This window comes from Hippopotamus amphibius, chromosome 5, assembly GCF_030028045.1.
Source record: "Hippopotamus amphibius kiboko isolate mHipAmp2 chromosome 5, mHipAmp2.hap2, whole genome shotgun sequence".
Classification (NCBI taxonomy): Eukaryota; Metazoa; Chordata; class Mammalia; order Artiodactyla; family Hippopotamidae; genus Hippopotamus; species Hippopotamus amphibius.
Window position 1 is genome coordinate 141457793 of NC_080190.1, and position 20225 is coordinate 141478017.

Consider the following 20225-nt stretch of genomic DNA (forward strand, 5'->3'; position numbering starts at 1 on the left):
CAAACACAGATAAGTATGATGAACACACTGGCCCAATACCCCACCCTGCAGCATTTTAACTTTTTGCGGACACAACTGAGGCTTCTTCAATACGTCTCCCCAAGTTCCATCCTGTCCCTCCCTTCCCAGAGGCAATCGTTAATTGGTATTTATCAAGGAAAATTATATCGTGAACTTTTTTTCCCTTGTCTGTGGCAAAACTGGAAATTTGAGGCCAATAAAAATAACAATATGCTAGAATATAATCTCTTAGCATATTTTGTCATGTATTTTGCATATTCATCAGCATTCTCAGTGGTTTATTAATACTTTTCAATCTTATACAATATGACTAATGAGCTCTAAGCTGGATATTTGAAGTACTGGATGTCTCCTTTCCCTAAACCACATTAAATGGAAAAGCAAAAAGAAAATCTGACAGCAGTGGATCATACAAACATAATCTGAAATTTCTACAAGTGCTTGCTCTTACGAACAGATTAAGGAAAGTGCTTTGCTAAAAATCCCAAGGCTAAGTCAAAGGAATAGCAGCTAAAAGCTCCCCTGCAAGCCTAATCTGGAGGGGCGGAGCTGGGAGACTGACAGTGCCACCACCAGTGGAAATGAACGAGACAACGCTGGCCTGGTCTTGAGTTCCAGAACCCTGTACCCAACGACCTATTTGGTTCCCACTTCATAACACATCCAAACAGAATTCTTGATTTTCCATGACGACTACAGCCCACACACTTGAGTTTGCTCCTCCCTTGAGTTTCTCATCTCAGTGAATGACACCCCCCAGCCACCTTTCTTCACTCTTCTCAAACCATCATCAAGCCTGTTGGTTCTACCTCTGAAAAAAGTAAGTCCCAAAGCTGCCCATTTCTCTCCCCTCCATTGCTCCCACCGAGTCCGCGCCACCATCCTCTCTCATCTGGACAGCCCCCAACACCTCTTACTGGCCTCCGTGTTTCCACTCTTTCCCTCCTACACTCCTCACCACTCCCCACAAAGCTGCTTAAATGATTTTTTTAAAAATGAACATCAGATCAGGCCACTTTTCTGCTTGAAACCTTCCAGTCTGTCCTCCAAGAACCAAATAACTGTGAAAAAGCCCAGATGATAATACTCATGAAAAAGAATCTGCTCCCAATGAGAAATGTCTGCATGGAAAAGAAGAAGAGGAGCTTCCTGTATGTCAGGTGGATGCTTTATGGTATTCTGTGTCATCTTTATAACACCTCTTCAAGGCAGAGAGTACTTTCTATACTTGACAAGTAAATAAATTGAAATTTAGAGAGGTTAAATAACTTGTCAAAGGACCTATGACTACTTTGATGCAACTGGAATCTTTTTACATGTTTTAAATTAACACACAATAGGACTCCCCTGGTGGCACAGTGGTTAAGAATCCTCCTGCCAATGCAGGGGACACGGGATTGATCCCTGGTCCTGGAAGATCCCACATGCTTCGGAGCAACTGAGCCTGTGTGTCACAACTACTGAGCCTGCGCTCTAGAGCCCGTGAGCCACAACTACTAGAGCCCACGTGCAGCAACTACTGAAGCCCACGTGCCTAGAGCCCGTGCTCGGCAACAGGAGAAGCCATTGCAGTGAGAAGCCCACGTACTGCAACAAAGAGTCGCCCCTGCTCACTGCAACTACAGAAAGCCCATGTGCAGCAACAAAGACCCAACACAGCCAAATCAATCAATCAATCAATTAATCAATCAAAAATGAACATACAATAAAACTTACCTTTTTAGTGTTTTATGAATGTCGACACCAGGATAGATTTGTTATCCTGACAACATTCAGGACACAAAGCAGTTCCATCACCCCCCAAAACTCATACCAGGCCTGTGTATTCACAACCTCCCCCCACCCAAGGATTCTTGAGAATCCTTGATCCGTTCTCTATCGCTATAGCTGTCTCTTTTCAAGAATGTCCTATAAATGAAATCATAGAGTACGTAATCTTTTGAAGCTGACTTCCTTCATCTGGCAAAACTATTCTGAGATGTATCCAAGTTGCGTGTATCAATAGTTCATTCCCTTTTAATTGCTGAGTAGTGTTCCATTGTATGGATGCACCACAAAATGTTCATCCATTCACCTACTGAAAGATATTTGGGTTGTTTCCAGTTTTTGATGATTATGAATACAGATGTTATAAAGATTCACGTACATGTTTGATGTGAACACTTGTCTAGTGTAAACGCCCATGAGTGGCATCACTGGGTCACAAGGCCAGTGTATGCTGCAACAAGAAGAGCTTTCAGTGTCCTTAGGAACCAACTTACTGATATAGAGGAACATTTAAAAGATCACTAATGAGTAAGAAGTAGGTACAAATACCACAACAATAATTTCAAACACGAAGGAGGAGGGAAGAGTACTGATCAAGTCGTAAGTAATGTCATTAAAGCGAGAAAATGAATAAAATAGTTAAAGGGTTACTAGGTATAGAATGAGTCATGATAAGTTATGAGTTGGTAATGAAAGATACAAACTTTCATTTGAAATAAATGAAAATAAATCTAGGTGACAATAGAGAGGAGATTTAGACTTCTAGGCTAGAGTGACTTTTTATGACCATCACAGTCTCTCTGCGATATTTCCATAGTTTGGGCTACTGCTGTCCTGCATATCACAGTTACACTGATGGCAGAAGCTCTTGGGCTTATATTGTAGACTGTTACATAAGCATATATGGGCTGATGCATTAGTAAGGCTGCTATATAGAGAAAGTAAAATGCATAATAATTCATGCTGAAGTGGTTATTTACATACAAGTATGGGAGGCAAAAAAGGGAAAACCCTAAGTCATAAAACTTCATTTTTCCAAGCCAGGAGTTCAGAGCTACAGATGCTGTTAGGAAAATAATCTAACAGAAGAAATAAGTTCTATACATAAAAATTCCCACTACGATATCTAAACTATTGAAAAACTGAAGCGTAACAGTTTTCCAATGATTACTCAATGGAATATTGGGCATCTGTGAAAGACTAGAACTAAGAATACACTGGGGAAGCAAAGAAAATGATAATTATATAATTTAAATGGAAAAAAAGTTACAGAAAGCATGGGAAAATACATATGCCCGTGGACAAATGCAAAAGGAAATATACAAATTAAAGTGCTTGTGTGGCCTAGGAAAAAACAAATATGCAAAAAAACAAATAAATATGAGAGCAAAAGACCTGTGGCAGCAAAATATCAAATCAGATGTCTCTGCCTCAGCCAAAATAAAGGTCATTTTTTTGACTCTCTCAGCACTGGGGTTAGCAAGAGAAAGAATGCAATTAGGCAACACCTAAGTGATTCTCTATAATAAAGCATTATGTAAATTAGGTCAAATTAACACAAAATGTAAATTCTAGGCATTATCACCAGCAGCAAAAAGAATGTGCTTCCACTTTCACATTGGAAGGTGTCTGACAGGGTGTCAGTCCTCACCCAACTTTTCCCTTCCAGCCAGAGCTGCAAGTCTGCAGTTCTTTAGGAGCTTTCACACTTCTGAATCTTCCTTTTCCTTGGGTGCCCTTCTCATTGCTCATGTCTGCCCCCTCCCTGACCCATGACTCTGCTCAAAAATCCTGGTCCCTTGTCAATTATATCAATAAAGCTAAAAAAAAGAGAAAAGAAGAGAAGAGAAAGGAAATGAAACAGAAATGAAATGCAATGAAAAGGAAAGGAAAGAAAAAAGGAATCCTGGTCCCTAGAAGCTGACCCTGACAACCCATGGCAAAACCTTGCATTTTCTTCTGTGGTTTAGCATTACCTGAATCAATTGTAATGATTTCTTGATCATTACTATGTTTTGGAAATAGAACATTGACTTAAATGGAATGTAAACATCTAATCCTAAAGTTCTGCTGTGTACTTAACATTTCTGGTGAACTGTACAAGCTCATGAGTAATAAGTAAATAAAGGAACATTGTTATAATTATCATTCTTAGTTGTTTCTTATCCAGTTACATGAAATGTTTGTTTATCAATATCGAACAATACTTAGCAATACCAACATTATCAACACAATTAAGTCCTCAGCTAAGTATTATTACCCCATGTCCTGATGGTAATGCTGAAACACAGCTAGCTATGTAAGAGCTTGACCAAGGTTCATACAGTTTGATATCAAAGGAACCTCTAAGACGCTGGAATCACTGTCACTTTTTGAGAATACTGGTGTATCTGTAACCCTGTCATAAGAAGATTTTAAAAATTGTGGTACATTTTCAATATTTGTTTTAAACAAAAAATAGAATGCAATGTCATCAGAAGGTTTAAAAATTATTACAAAATGTATTTAAAATCTACTCATTACTAGTGCAGTATGGGAGATGTGGTCCATTAATGGAATGAACACAAGTTCAAAGTCACACAATTGCCTTTGTAAGCACACTTGCTGTTCCTTTGAACATGCTTCCTCCAAGGCAGAGGCCTTCTGCTCTAAGGCAGAAGCCAGGAACATGCCTCCCCAGGCTCCTTTGCAACTGAGGCCCAATCATGTGACCTGATGTCCTCCAAAAGGATGCCCCAGCACAAGACTTTGCCTGGCAAGGAAGCAGGTGCCATAGAGTCCATGTTGGTGAAAGTAAAGATGGATAAGTCCTGCTTTTCAGGCCAGCTGTGACACAGGTCTAGCACTAGGGTCCAAGCCCTGCCTCAGAGAGGCAATCCATGGTAACTGTGCTCAGGGGAAGCCCTGGGGCTCTCCACTGTCCTATGGTAGACCTGGGGCATTGATCCTGGCTACACAGCCTCTCAACCTGGTCTTTTGGCCCTTCTGGAGATTCTCTGAGCCACCCAGTTCTTTTAATACATTCCTCTTTTGTTTAATTACCTAGAGTAGTTTTCTCTTGCTTGCAGCTAAGAATGCTGCCTGATACATCTTCTTCTGTCAACCATCTTAGAAGAAAGCAAGAACACACATGCCCGGGCTCTAATTAAAAGGGATTTGATCTATGGACTAACGTGTCGTCGTCCTAAAGTTCAGTAACACTGTGAGATGAATTGGAGCAGGTGACACGGAGCTTTGCAGTGTATTTCAGCCACATTTGTGATCCTATTCGAAGAAATGCAGTGTAGCAAGCACTGTAGTTCTGTCCCTTGGTATGCATTTTCCCTTCCTCTGGCTTCAAAACCCGCTCTCCCCACCCCGCCCCACCAAGTTTTCTTTAGGAAACGTCTCTCCCCCATTGGAGATAATAGGGCACGATGGTTAGCATGGTGCCCTGTTCTTCCCTAGCCAAGAGATGGGAAACTGCATTGCTTCCCAGGAATTTGAATCTTTGGTAGAATGACAAAAGCATGTAAAAGTGATTTGAGGATGCACCCCTGAACACAGATCAATTCCTGCCGCAGGCTGTCCAGGGCTGCCTTGGGCTCTGTTCTTTCAAAGCCTGCAGCACTGACTATTCCTTTGGTCTGTGAGCTCCCCATGGCCTTCCCATAGAGTGTGTTTTTGCTCACCTAAGTAAAAGTTAGTTGCTACGGTTTGCAACCAAAGATCCTGAGTGATAAAGACCTTGGCCTTTGGAGAGTAATTCCTGTAATTAAGAGCCCATGGGTGTCTCTGAGGCACAGTTCAAAAGGTCTGTGACTCACAAAGAAATTAGAAGCTATTTTCCACCAAATCTGTCCTCAGAACAGATGTGAATGTGGGGTGATGCTCTGATTCCATTCATAAGAAAAACCAAAGAGCTGTGAGATTCATCATCAAATATTTTTCAGATTTAACAATATGACAGTCAGCTCAGGAGAGTAGCATTTATGAGAAATACCTTTTCTCTAATTACCGATTGGATGGCTAGGCTGTTGGCCTGTTCCAGTGGTGACAGGAAGGATAGGAATGATTAAAGCCTTCCCATCTGGTAAGTGAAGCTGGGGTTCCTGGGCCATTGACTCTTCATTAGCAGATTCTCCGTGGTCACTCTGCCCCAAGGGAAAAGCTGCTCTTTGTCAAACTCTCTTTGAGCCTGTATCAAATGGGCACGTCTCTCTGCAGAGGGGTGTCAAGGTTGTCTTACCGAGTCCCAATTATACACATCTCCAAGGCTCAAGCCGACAGGAAAGCAGAAGCCCTGAAGATAACGTTAAGCTATTTTTCAACTTAGTCAATAACTTTGATACCACTCACATCAAGCTGCAGAAAAACATTCTGTCCCTTTGCAAATAGCTTCCTGTCAAAGAGCCGCGAGCTCCTATAGATGAGAAAATCACTGAAGCAAAGCCTGCGGGAGATGGCAGCACCGCCCGCGTGCAATCAGAGAGAACGCTGGGGAGAGGAAGAGAATTTCTTAAAACAACGTGGGTCTTCCGAATCCCAGAGAAATGACTTATTTAAGAATTTTGTTATATTTTCTCCAACTCAGCCACTTCATCCATGGCACGCATGGATTCTTACCAAGTTGCTGAGTACCAAAAAAAAAAAAAAAAAAAAAAATCTAAAAGAATCATATCAGGTCTATTAGTGACTTTAAAAGTATACCTCATCTCTCTACATTGTGTTATATGACACCTTGTATATTCAACATGAAGGAATAGTAACCATTTAAAGCTTCCCAACAACACCATGAGGTAGGTACTATTATTACTCCCACGCAATAGACAAGGATGATGAGACACAAAATGGTGAATAACTCACCCCATGTTACACAGCTAGTAAGTTCATGTAGCTCAGGTGAGTTAAAAGGCTGGGCTCTTAACCACTAAACAGTGTTGCCCCTTGAAAGTTCTACAAGAAGCTACTTGGAAAGCATGCAGCCAATGAAAACATTCTTCATCCACCAGAAAACAAATGGGAAACAGCTCATTCCTTACTTCCTGGTGTTTCTTAATCTGTTTTCTGTTTAGCAGCAAGGGATTTAGGATGCTATTAAAAATTCTTAAACTGAAATTGGTCATTCTCCATGTGCTCCTGATGGAAGATATTTTTTTGACATGTGTTCCAACTGTCTATTTCAAACTACTTCTTCTGTCAATTTCTTGGACGTGACAAATTATATAAATAGGGAGCAAAGCAACCACATCTCTGGAAATGCTAAATGGTGCTACTTCAAGTGCATTCTCATTATTAAGCAAAGTTGCTGCTCACTGCACCCATCAATCTTCCGTCCTCTATGCAGACTTCTGCATCGCCTCCCACAAAAGAGAAAACGGGAATTGCTTCAGCCACGTTATTAAATCTAAATTGGACAATAACTTGGAACTCTCTTGGTGCTCCATGGACGACAAAACATTTAAGGCAGATTCATAAAAATGCTGCCTAAACATTGACATAAAGAGATAAATCCGATCAGGTAAGCCAGCTATTTTGTCCTTGGAGTTACGTCATACAGGTCATGGATGGTGGTGTAGACCATGGTTAGATAAACTGGATTTAGACTCTAGAAAGTTGACCTTGGAAGTAGATACCACATCTTTCATCCCTGTGCCTTGCACGGCACTGAGCAAATAGAAGGCATTTTACATACATACTTGTTTACTGAAAATAAGTTATTAGCAAATTTCGACATTACTACTCAACATAAATATTTCATGTTCTATATATTAGTTTTCAGAAAGTGGGGAACTAAAAATAATTTAGTGTCTCGAAGGAACAAGAGCTGAATGTGAATCAGCAAAAGCTAGCATGATACTAGGATGTATATCCTATGAATATTAAACAGATAAGTGCTTATAGGTGAGGTATGATTATTAGCTTTTGGAAGGTGAGGCTGTTGGCCTAACATATTAGTAAGAGTTAGAAATAACTTTCTGGGATGGGGTATAGACTTGGTCTTGTAATTACATTGTTACCCTTCCTGGGAAGCTGCCTTGCCCTTGGCAGGATGACATTGTTTGACAGACTATCTATGGGCACAACTTGGGCAGTAAAAGATGTGGGTTTTCTACACAGGAATACACTGGGTAAAATTCAATGTCCTTCCTGGAAATCAGAGAAGTCAGGTACTTATGATTATGTTCAGTTCTAACACCATATTTGAGGAAGAAAGAAGACTTACTGGAGTATAAAGGGAACTCAGTAGGGTTCTCAACTAGAGGGATGGAAAAGAGAACTCTGGATAATAGAAATGTCTGGGGGACTTCTCAACCTTACTCTTTTTTTTTTTTTGAAAGGAAAAAGATGACCTATTTTCCTTCCATCCCTGCTGAGGGGAATAAAAAGAGGTAGCAAGCAGAAACGCTGGCAGATGAAATGTAGTTTGACCCTGGAAAAGAACTTCTTGACAATCGGGAGTGAGGTGTGCTAGTGAAGAGGAGCAAAGTCTGTGGCCGGGAAAGAGATCTGTGGACCAGGCTGCCAGAGACTTGTGTGAAATCCACAAAGACGGACTGCAGCACCCCATCAAAAGCCAGAGAGGATCTCCAGCTCTGCAATCCTAAGAATGGAGTCCTGGCCTCCAGCATTCCCGACAAAGTGGTGAGGCAAACAGAACGTCACATGATTCCATTTCCAAGTCACTTCAGTTAGGGGCCCTCGGAAACTCCAAAATTGTCACTTGCTTATAAATATCTTAACAAATACTTAGGATTTACTCTGTCATAGGCATTGAAAACATTATCTCCTGGAATCTTCGCAGTAAGTCTATGATATCTGTATATCACCATCATCTCTATTTTATGGATGAGAAGACTGATTGAAAGAGGTTAAATTCTCAGGACACAGCTAGCACACAGCAAAGCTAGACCTTGAACTTAGGTCTGTGAAGTAAAAAGGCTTCCCTGTAATGATGGGAAGCAGTTCGTTTTAAAGCAGTGTAGATTCCACATGCTCTTTCAGGAGTGGCCTGAGACAGTCGGTCGTTAACTATGCAAAGTGCACGGTACCAAGCCCTATGCTTATGTATTTCTGCCACAGCTAGCAAGCCTTCCCTGATGCTGATGCTTCGAAAACCATCAGTCAGTTTTGAATTGATAGAGCCATGGATGATCCAAGTTATCTAAATGGAATTTCCTTAGAACTTTTTAGACTTGAATGGTATTCAGTTGTGAATAACAAAGTAACCTTTTCCAATCACTTCTTGATTCACCGTCTAAAGGCTGTGCTGTGGAACAATACCCACCAAGAGTTGCTGAGGTACCAGAGGTTTCCTTGGTGTCGTGGTGTGAACCGGAGACCCAGGTGTACACAGCAGGCATTGACCTTGGATGTTTAAGGAGAGGAGCCCGTAATCTCTAAAACCCTAAATCAGGGCTTGGAAAATTATAGCTTGCAGGTCAAACCAGGCCCACAACCTATTTTTGTAAATAAATTTTTCCTGGCACACATCCACGTTCATTCGTTTATATATTACCTATGGTTGCTTTTGTATCACAATAGCAGAGTTGGATAGTAGCAACAGAGACCTTATGGCCCATAAAACCTAAAATATTTACTCTCTGGCCCTTTATAAAAGGAGTTTGCTGACCCTGCTCTAAATGCATCCAGCAACAAAAAAAAAAAAAAAAAAAAAGGAAGACCTAAAACCTTGACAAGGGAGAGAGACAGAGAAAGAAAATGAGAGGCCAGGGGAGAAAGACAGGGAAAAGGAAGAGGGGCAAAGACAATAATAATAATAATAATAATAATAATAATAATTTTAAAAGTACAAAGGAGGACAAAAAGGGTGACCAAAAACTTGTGAGGCAGAGGGGTATATCAGTGACCCTCCCAGCAAGTTCCAGGTGTGATCAACGTCCATTAAACTATATTCCACGTTCTTGCATGTGCACTGCCTCACCTAATCTCTCAGGAACCCATAGTATTATCTCCGTTTAACAGACAAGGAAACGGAGACTGAGAGAGGCTGAGTAACTTGCCTGAGCCACACAGGAAGTACGGGGCAGGGCCACAAATAAACGTGGGCAGGCTGACCCCCACTCCACGCTCCTTCACCACACCCCGCCGTCCATGGGCACCCCTTGCTCTAAGGATGAAAGCGCTATATTCTTCACTCATTGAAAAAATTACCAGAACACTTGGAATTTTAATAGTGAGTATCTGCTTTCCATCTGGGCAAGAGCTCAGTGACAGCTAATCATCTATTTCTGTCCCGGTGCACTGGAGCGTTTCATCGACCCTCCGAAAATAGAGCACGTTGGAGGCTCTGTCAGAGTTCGCACAGCCCTAAAGTCCCAATTAGCAATACGGTTGTCTAGTTCAAACTCGACCGGACCCAAAAGGCAGCTGCTTCTAGGAAGCACGGTCGGGTCACAGAGGCAGGCGCCGGGGCTAATGCGGTCGCTGCAGTATCACCTCTGTCCGCCTCAAGCGCGCACGAGGCTCAGAATCGCGGGCGGTGATGCTGCGGACATGTGGCGGGTGAAACTGACTTAGCTGCACCGCGGAGCCGCCTCAGGCAACTCATCCATAATGAAGCAGGGAAAGGGAGCGACACCCAAGGAGGGCCTGACAGCTCCCTGCCTCTGCAGAGAGACAGGCTGACTTGAGCAACCGCGGTAACAACTGCCAACATTCACGGCTGCTTACAGCCCTGCGCGCTGTGGCAGAAAATTCACGTTATTAATGCCCTGACTCTGCATACGGCCTTTGACCTGGGGATTATAACCAGGCCCATCCGACAGATGAGGAAATTGAAGGAAGCCAAGGTTAAGTAACTTGCCCCAGGTTACACCGTCGGTAAGAGGAGAGGCCAGATTGCAAATCTGGGAGGTCTGACTCCAGAGACCACGGCTTAACCTCTGTGCTGTAGGTGTGCCTTTCTTCACTGCCCTTTTGGGAGGCTGTAACTTTGCAGTGTTTAAGAGATTAGACACAAGTCAACCAGGCCTGCTCTGACTCCCAGCTCTGCCCTTTTCAGCTGTGTGATTTGAAGCAAATGAATAACCTCTCTGACCCTCTCAGTGTCTTCACCTTAAAACAGACACCCACATTAATAAAGGCATCTAGGGCTCAGAGGGTGGAAGTGAAACAGCAAGCAGTTTGCAGCTCAAATGATCTGCGGGCTCATCTCCTGGTGTGAGGAGTCACCAGGGCCGTGCCTGCTCCACCTTCTTCTGGGTCCTCCGTCAGCGGCTCTGACTTTTGGGCCGGGTGTGTGTTTGGCCCCATGACCAAAGGCAGACGCCCATGCCATACCACCAAGGGCAGAGGCAACAAGAACAGGCACTGGTGTCATTCCATCCTCCCTGTGGGGCCCAGCTCGGGCTTGTGATTCCTCCTTGTCCCTGCTCTTCCCACTTGACCTCCATCTTCCCTTCCCGATGGACTTCAAGCTCTAGCATCAGATGCAAAGACAGCAACCTTGCAGACACTAATCAGTCAGCTCCTACAGCTGTGAAAGGTCAAGTCCTGTATACTACATGTATATGTGTATGTGTATACGTATATCTATGTGTATATACATGTGCACATATATCTACACACACATATATGTATATATGCATGTGTGCATGTGTGTATACACCTGTATCTGTATCTATATCTGTATCTCCAGGTGGTTCCACTTCTCTGAACACTGATGTAGATCCTGGATAGGTTACTTCTGGGATATTTTCCTGCAGGGATCTCTCTCTCTCTTTCCTTGTCTTTTGCATTGACATTTCCACTTGCTTTTCTTACATTTGCTAATAGCACCTCAGTGGTTGGGTGCTATTAGCCATCTATGATGACTGTGACAATGATAAATAATAATATTCAGTTGCAGCCTCTGTTTACTGCTTGCTTATTTGTCAAACCCTATGATAACATCTTTTCACACATTATTCTATTTAATCTTCACAATCCAATGGAAACAGGGTTTTTCAAATACTTATTTTATAAATGAAAAAAATTGAGGCTCAGGGAAGCTGAGTAACTCACCTAAGGTCATAAATAAGAGTCTATGTGCCCATGTGAAAAGCTGCTCAACATCACTAATTATCAGAGAAATGCAAATCAAAACAACAATGAGGTATCACCTCATACCGGGTAGAATGGGCATCATCAGAAAATCTACAAACAGTAAATGCTGGAGAGGGTGTAGAGAAAAGGGAATGCTCTTGCACTGTTGGTGGGAATGTACGTTGATACAGCCACTGTGGAGAACAGCATGGAGGTTCCTTGCAAAACTAAAAATAGAGTTACCATATGACCCAGCAATCCCACTACTGGGCATATACCCAGAGAATACCGTAATTCAAAAAGACACATGCACTCCAGTGTTTATTGCAGCACTATGTACAGTAGCCAGGACATGGAAGCAACCTAACTATCCATCAACAGATGAATGGATAAAGAAGATGTGGTACATATATACAATGGAATATTACTCAGCTGTAAAAAGCAATGAAACTGGGACATTTGTAGAGACATGGATGGACCTAGAGACTGTCATACAGACTGAAGTGAGTCAGAAAGAGAAAGACAAATATCATATATTAACACATATATGTGGACTATAGAAAAATGGTACACATCAACCGGTGTGCAAAGCAGAAATAGAGACACAGATGGAGAAAACAAACATATGGACACCAAGTGGGGAAAGCAGGGAGGGTTGAGGGGGAATGAATTGGGAGATTGGGATACCAAATTGTACACTCTAAATATATGCAGTTTATTGTATGTTAACTGTATCTCAATAGAAGTTCTTGAAAAAAAAAGTCTATGTGCCTCAAATACAAAGCACTTCACCACCATGTATTGCCTCCCACTGTAAGTGATCCATCCCGAACCCAAGTCTGGAACAAAATGCATATTCATATGAAATTTTACCCCATCTTCTTCCAGAAACACTAAAACACCTTAAAAGGAAAACATAATGTGAGGTAGGATAATTAGAGATAGAACAGAGAAACTTTAGAAAAGAAGATGATACCAGGAACCTCTGGGTAGTTGAATTTAGGTCTATACAGGAGATTAAACTCATTAGCATAAATTTCTATGCAAAACCTTTCCCCCAAAATAGGCAACCAAAGAATGAATCAATTTTAAGGCACACTGGCATGTTTTCTTTAGACCTTGTGTACCATTTATCCTTATAATTGCCAGAAACCACAAGTGAGGCATGGAAAGACTAGGAGGCTTGTCATATACTTAGGAATTAGAAATGCTCTTATGTAAAAACAAAACAACAACTTGGGTCTTTTATCATATTGCTGAAAGCCATGCTTGGGTCATTAAACTCTTCTTGTCTCTGGTTTATCACTTAAACAAATGAGGTAGAATTACTAATTAGGCTTACAATGTTACCATAAAGAAAGTTAGGTTCTAAGAAATGAGCTTCCTAAGTCCAGAATAAGAACACTATTTCACAGCTCTGACCTACCAGCTATACACAACTCTATTTCTTCCAGCTTGAGGCAAAAAAGAAAATGAAACAAAAAAGTCATCTTGGTGGAACATTGTAGAAAATCTCCATCCATCTATGTGTTTATCTCATATTCCATTCTTTCAACATATATTTTTTGATCACTGCTCCATGCCACACACTGTTCTAGGCACTGGGGATGCCACAGTGAATAAAACCTACAAAAATTCTGACCTGAATTAAGTTCACACTCTAGTCAAGCCTATTTCTGAATTTGCAAGAACCAGTTTGTTATAAATATGACTCTAATATATGAACAAGGTCAAGTTTTCAATAATAATAGCACGCATGTAGGGCCTTAGAGTTTATGAAAAACACTTTCATGTAACTACAGCATTCGTTTCTCAAAAGCACCTGGGGGAGTTTGCAAGAAATAAGACAGATCATTTTAACGAAGAGACAAATATTAACATGTTATCAAATGAAAAATGAGCAAAGGGCATGAACAGATATTTCCTTATAAGGAAAAATACCCAATGGCTAATAAACATGGAAAAATATTCAACTTTCTTAGTGCTCCAATATATGCAATTTGTAGCTGAAAGGTAACAATTTTTACCTGCAAAAGTAACAAAAATCAAAGGAAAAAAAAAAGATTGTGCCCAGAGTTGGTGAGGAACCATGAGGAGGTAACCACATATGCAGAGAACCCTTAACTGCATATAGCCTTTGACATAGTAATTCTGCTCTTAGTACTTCATCCAATAGAAGTAATCACAAATTTGGATTTAAAATAGCAAAAAAACTTAAAAACTGTAAAAGTAATCCAAGTTATAACTAAAATAAAGAAATAGAGAGAGAGCCCACTGCCCCCCAGGGTCAGACATCCAACACTGATTAATGGCCCTTTGCAATGTGACCGCTAAGGGACATTTTACCTAAACTGCAGGTACAACAGCGCCCCGTGATTGACACGCCAGTCACAAACTAAATGTGCGGAAGAGGATATGCATAAGTAGGAGTGAAACTATGACTGACAAAGCAGACTGAAATTCGGGAACTACTGTTGATTCATCCAAGCTTTTTTTTCCTCTATAGGTTCTCACATTATAAAAGTCATTTACTTCGATACCTCCCTGCTAGTTAGTAAATCTTTCCTGTCTTATCACTTTGTGTGTGATGATGATGATGGTATTAATGGTGCTTAAAGTTTTACTACATGCCATGCACCGTGTTGAAGGTATTGTCTCCTTCCAACAAGGCCTAGAGCTTGGTACTATGATTAGCATTTCTACCTTAGTGCATCTGAGAGGAGGTAACTTGTCCAAGGTCATGCAGCTAGTATTTGAGATTTGAATCTTGTGACCCAGCTCTGCTCTAAATCCCATGCCCCTTAACTACTGTGCTATACACCCTGAGCTTTTACCTTACACTATAGTTATTTGAAAAGCTTTTTTCTTTTTTAAAAAATCTGTCCAACTAGGTCCTAAGTTACATAAGGGGAACACATTTCTCACTCAACTTTCAGTATGATGTCTTGCACCCAGTTGGCACTCAATAAATACTTGGGTCATAAATAAACAAAGCTGCAGTTGTTTAGAAGTCATTTCTGATTCCTCTACTTCATTCAATTTTCTATCTTTCTCCTGGTTGTCAGGAGAATTTTTCCTCTCAGGGGGAGAAAGTATCTTAAATCAGTTCCTTTTCCTCCCATTTTCCTTGCCATCATCTTGTTGAGGCCTTATCCCCTCAAGCCAGACTCCACCAATAGCCTCCTGACCATTCTCCCAGATTTCAACCCATCCTGCCCACTCATGACCCCAAAAAACTGTTTAATCAACGTTTCCCAACTGATGAGCCCAGATGCAAGACTGAAACTCTGAGATCCCAGGGGGACCAGGTGTGGGCAGAGCTTGTAGGCTTATAGCTTATAGGCTGGTCACCTTTGACCAGAAGCATTCTCCCAGGTGACGAGCAGTCCTGGTGCAGGCTTAGGCTGAGGATTTTTCTGGACATGAGACTTTCAGTGCTATGGGAAAACTGGGAAGGTTCTGGGCAAACCAGGACAAGTTGGGTTTGCTATATTCTCATCTCTGTCTCCAAATTGCTTTCTCTTTACTGCCATGTACTCTACAAATAACCATTTTCTACTTATGCCATATAAAAATAGGGAGGTACAGATTTAGATCAATTCAAATCCTCACACAAAGACATTCAATAGTTCGTGCTGCCTAAGAGAAAATCTTCTGTACTTAACCTACCATTCAAAGCCCTTGGCAATTTGGCCAGGACTAATCTTGTCTCCAGCTGCCTGCCACCTTGACCCTTCTGCCCAGCCTCTTGAGTCTCTTGATTACCCATTGAGTTATCTTTTCCATTTTCCCTCATTTATCCCTGACTGCTCCATCTGGAGGGCTTTACTGCCCCCTGTCTACTTATCCAGAACCGCCCCCAAAGATTCAGCTACTTCAAAGCCCTTTCCCAAGCCCAGCCCAGCCTTCTGCAAAGGCTTGAGGACCTCAACTCAGGACAGTTATTTGGACCACTCATTGGTAGGAGTAAAGCACATGAGACCTTCCCCACTTCTTGAACTGATGTGTTGAGCGGTTATAATTTTCCTCTTCCAGGAGTTATCGTATCCTTTCCCATGTTTATATCTTGTCTGTCCAACCAGAATGCAGCCTCTTTGATGGCAGGTGTCATACCTTGTATTTCTACCCCCCATAGCACTCAGCAACGCCATTTCTTATACAGAGTGAGCCTGCAATAAATACAGGTTTACAGATAACTGGTTAATACTTTCTCCTCCCATCCCCACCGTGTGAGGAATTCAGCAACCCCTCTGCACAGATGAACGCTCCAATTTTCTGTGTGCGGCTAAACTGCCGTCTCATTTTTCTGCCTCCAGATTCTTAGCTTTCCTTAAATGCCTGGGTAGAAGAACAGAACTGAGAGCAAAGTATAAATATTTCCCTCCTTGGTGATTAAAAAAAAAAAAAGAATCACAATGGGGGCAGGGTGGGAGGAGGGGAGACAGGAAGAAAATATTATATCAGAAATGTAAAGAGACCACCTTTAAGAAATTTTGAGAGGCAGAGAGCATTCCAAATATAGGAAAAGAGAGAGAAAAAGTAGGGAGAAAAGGGCTTCACAGAAAAGAAAAAAAAAAAAAATGAAGTTGTGTATGTTAGAGTATGGCCAGAAAAACGTGCAGAAAGGCCTGGCACAAACGCCAGGCTCTGCCTGGAGGGGCAGCCTGTGTGACTCCCTCCAGAGGCCGCCCTTGGTGGGCTTGTGCAGATGGCGGGCCTCGCGTGCACTTCCGGGGAGGTTGTTGCTCAGTCCCAATTACAAGACTGACGGCAATACGGGGATATGTGTATAAAAACAGTTGATTTAACCTGGTGTACCCCCCCCCCAAAAAAAAAAATATTAAAAAAAAAAAAAAAGACTGACGGCAGGCACAGGGAACTGATGGAAAATTTCCTTCAGGCAACATAATCTCGGCATAAAAAACAATATTGATCCATTTGCCTTCCAGCCAAAGAGAAATCAAGTTAGACAAAGGAAATTAGGCAATAGGTTTAATGTGACTCCAACTGCAGTTGCAAAATAAAGCTAATGTACCCTGACTCTCCTTCCCCAGCCCTCTCTGCTTTGCACAGGCTGCTCTTCTGGGAGGGTGCTGTGTAGGTGTTCCGCAGGGACAGGAAATCTTTTAAATGGAAAATGTCAACTGTCCTCTGGTGTCCAAAGAATTCCCCAGCCAGCAGGATGTGCTGGGAAGTGATCTCCAGGAGCACTGGCAGATTTGCAGGGACCTATGCCACTCGCCAGCCAAGTGCACACTTGTCACCGAGGACAGAGCATGCAATCTGCTGCCCCGCAGCCCAGCAAGGAAGCTCTGACCTTGGATTCAGCACCCCCAGCTCACCACTCTGCATGAACCCATATATACATATATATATATAAATATAAGTTTATATATATATATATAAACTTAATCTCAGTTTATACGTAAGAGTGGAAATCAGGGGCAACATGTGTTTTGTGTAAAATATGTGAGGCTGTAACCAGAGGCCCTCATGAATAGGAAACAGTTATGTGTCTGTGTGCATGTGTCTTGGGTTGATGCTAATATTCTGTATTTCAGGGCTTAGGGATGCAGTTAGAATAACAAAATAGGTACAGAGCCAGGTCTAAAGGTGGATATCTGCTGCATCACCTCAGGGGACAGGATGGGATCTTGAGCCCAAGTTGTCTAACTCCACTTCCTCTCACCCACACCCCAGCTCCACATTCCATCTCACTCTGTTAGTGAGAGCTGATCCCTGGGATGTCAGACTCACAGCTCAGAAAACAGTGACTGCAGCAAAAAAGCAAAAGCCACCACCTCTCCACTAGCCCTGCCTCTGCCACCCAAGTAAGGAGTGGGATTATGCCTTACTTTTGTCTTCAGCTGCCTACAGTGGTCTTTGACACACGGCGGGGGTCCAATATATGGTTCTTAATAACTGAATACGTGAATGTGGGACAAGATAAAATGTAATAGAGACAAATGGAAAGTTCTGCATCTACTTACAAAGAATTGAGCAATTTTATATCTTTCTACTGGCAAAAATTTGACAGCATTTGACATAAAACAAATCAGGGACTAGATGGATGCCCTACAGAAACTCTTACGCATGTATACAAGCATGCACACACTGTCTGAAACAGTGAAAGACTGGAAACAACCTAAATGTCCACCAGTGTAGGAATATGTATAATCAATCAGGCTGTATTCATAAAATAGAATACAATACAGCAGTAGAAAGGAATGAAACACCTACACATTTCAGCATGGATAAGTGCCAACAAACATAATACTGAGAAAGTTGCACAATAATATATATGGTACAGTACAATTCATATAAAGCCAAAAATACACAAAATACATTTATTGTGCACATATTGTGCTTGGGAAAGCATCTATATATCATACAAATAGAAAGAAATGCATGGAAGTAATAAACATCACATCCAGGATCCAAGGGGAGGGGAGGAGATGGGCTTGGAAAAGCTAATACACAAGGGTTAACTGCATTATTCTTTGTAATTTTTGTTTATATTAAATATTGCATCTTTGAAGAATTATGGACATTGTAAATTACCGTCTGCTCAAATGGACTTAAAAGTGTGATAAAAAGAAAACAAAAAAACAAAAACAAAACCCAAAAACTCAATCATATAGTATAATCCTATTATTTTAACATATGTACCAGAGAAGGCCCAATACAAGTTTTTATATTATTGACCGAATAAATGTGATAAGATATTAGAACCCCATACAGTTGCTCACATTTCACATTTTTGACCTACAAATGGCAATTTCATAAGGTGCATCCCAGAAAAATGTCATAAAGGAAATGCAAAGTTGTGCATTTAGTTATAAAACCAGTCAGCCTCATATGTTCCTGCTCTGGTGGTTTTACAAGCAGAATCAGATCCAGTTCTGGGAGTCGCATCTTTGTAGGACGTGGACAAGTGTGTGTCAAGAGCAGAGTGAGCAGAAGTGTGGTCAGGACATTGGGATTCTGCTACTCATGGAACTAAGGATCCGCTGAGGGATCTGAGGATGCTTATCTGGTGATGGGATGACTTATTGCAGCCACTGTCTTTCTTCAAATGTTTGATTGAATGAATGGATGAACTATTATCTGAGAGTGTAGATAACATTCCTCATAGCTTCAGGGGCCAAACATGTTAGGAGCTGGAAGGAGGTAATTTTTAATGCAACCAAAGTAAGAACACCCTAACAATTACAACCATCCCAGGGAGGACTGAACAGTTTGGTTAGGTAGTAAGTTCCCTAAAACTAGTAGTAATCAAGTAGGGTTATAGAGAACTCTGTTTGGGGAGTTAATTGATCTTTGAGTTCCAAAGTCTTCTCTCACACTACAAGAACAAGTGCCTCTCAAACCTGCGTGAGCAACAGCATCCCCTGGGGGGCTTGTGAAAACATAGGTTGCTGGGCTCCACCCTCAGAGTTTCTGAGACAGCAAGCCCCAGGAGGTGCCTGAGAATTAGCATTTCTAACAGATTCCCAGATGATGCTAATGCTGCTGGTCCAAGGATCACACTTTGAGAACCCCCTGTTCTTTTTTTTTTTTTTTTTTTTGGCCATGCCACACAGCATTCAGGACCTTAGTTCCCTCAAAGAGGGATTGAACCCGTGCCCCCTGCATCAGGAGCTTGGAGTCTTAACCACTGGATTGCCAGGGAAGTCCCAAGAACCCTGTTCTTAAAAAAAAAAAGGTAAATCAGCTTACATTAAGGTTTTTTGTTTTTGTTTTGTTTTTTGAGTTTTGTTCAGGTCATTAAAAAAGACTGTGCTTCCCTAAATTATTCACTGCCTCCAAATAAACTTCCAGCTGTGATCTTCTTCTAAAGAGAACAATGCATTGTTACTGATGCTTTCTCAAAGGCCTTTGTAGGAAGCCATGGCTCTTTGCTGTGCTTTAAGAATATAAGGACCCTGGGATTCTTTTCAGGTATTGATAGTAAATTTCCTTCTATCCATTTTAACTCCATCTTCTGACCCTTCCATAAAGAAGGGCCCATGTTTTTAACATAACTGGCCAGAATTAAAAGTGAATCTGGGACCAAAACACAGAGTTGTTTAAGCCACAAAAGGATCCAATCTGGCTTAAGCCACATTCATGGCAATGCCAGGTCTGGCAATGCTACTGGCCACTGACTCTGGAATGTATCCTTGTCAAGCACTGCTTTGGGGAAGGAGAAAGGAGAAGTGCCAAGAATTCTGGGTTTTTTTCCCCTCAATTCAGAGGGAAAAATGTAAAACCTGGATCCTGAACCTGTTTCAGGAGCAGATAAACAAAGCCCAACCAAAATTTTAAAAGCACATATGTTCACTGGCCTAAGACAATTAATATCTGGTTTAGTCACTCAATAAATAACTATTGAGCTGTTATGCATTCCTGGCACTGTTTTGGTACCTTGG

The 20225-nt window shown here is 41.6% G+C and overlaps 1 protein-coding gene across 3 annotated transcripts in view; it reads right to left on the reverse strand.

Moving 5' to 3' along the window:
* The window catches only part of DPYS (dihydropyrimidinase), an 80103-nt gene that overhangs the window by 11115 nt on the left and 48763 nt on the right, over positions 1-20225 (reverse strand). The window lies entirely within an intron of this gene.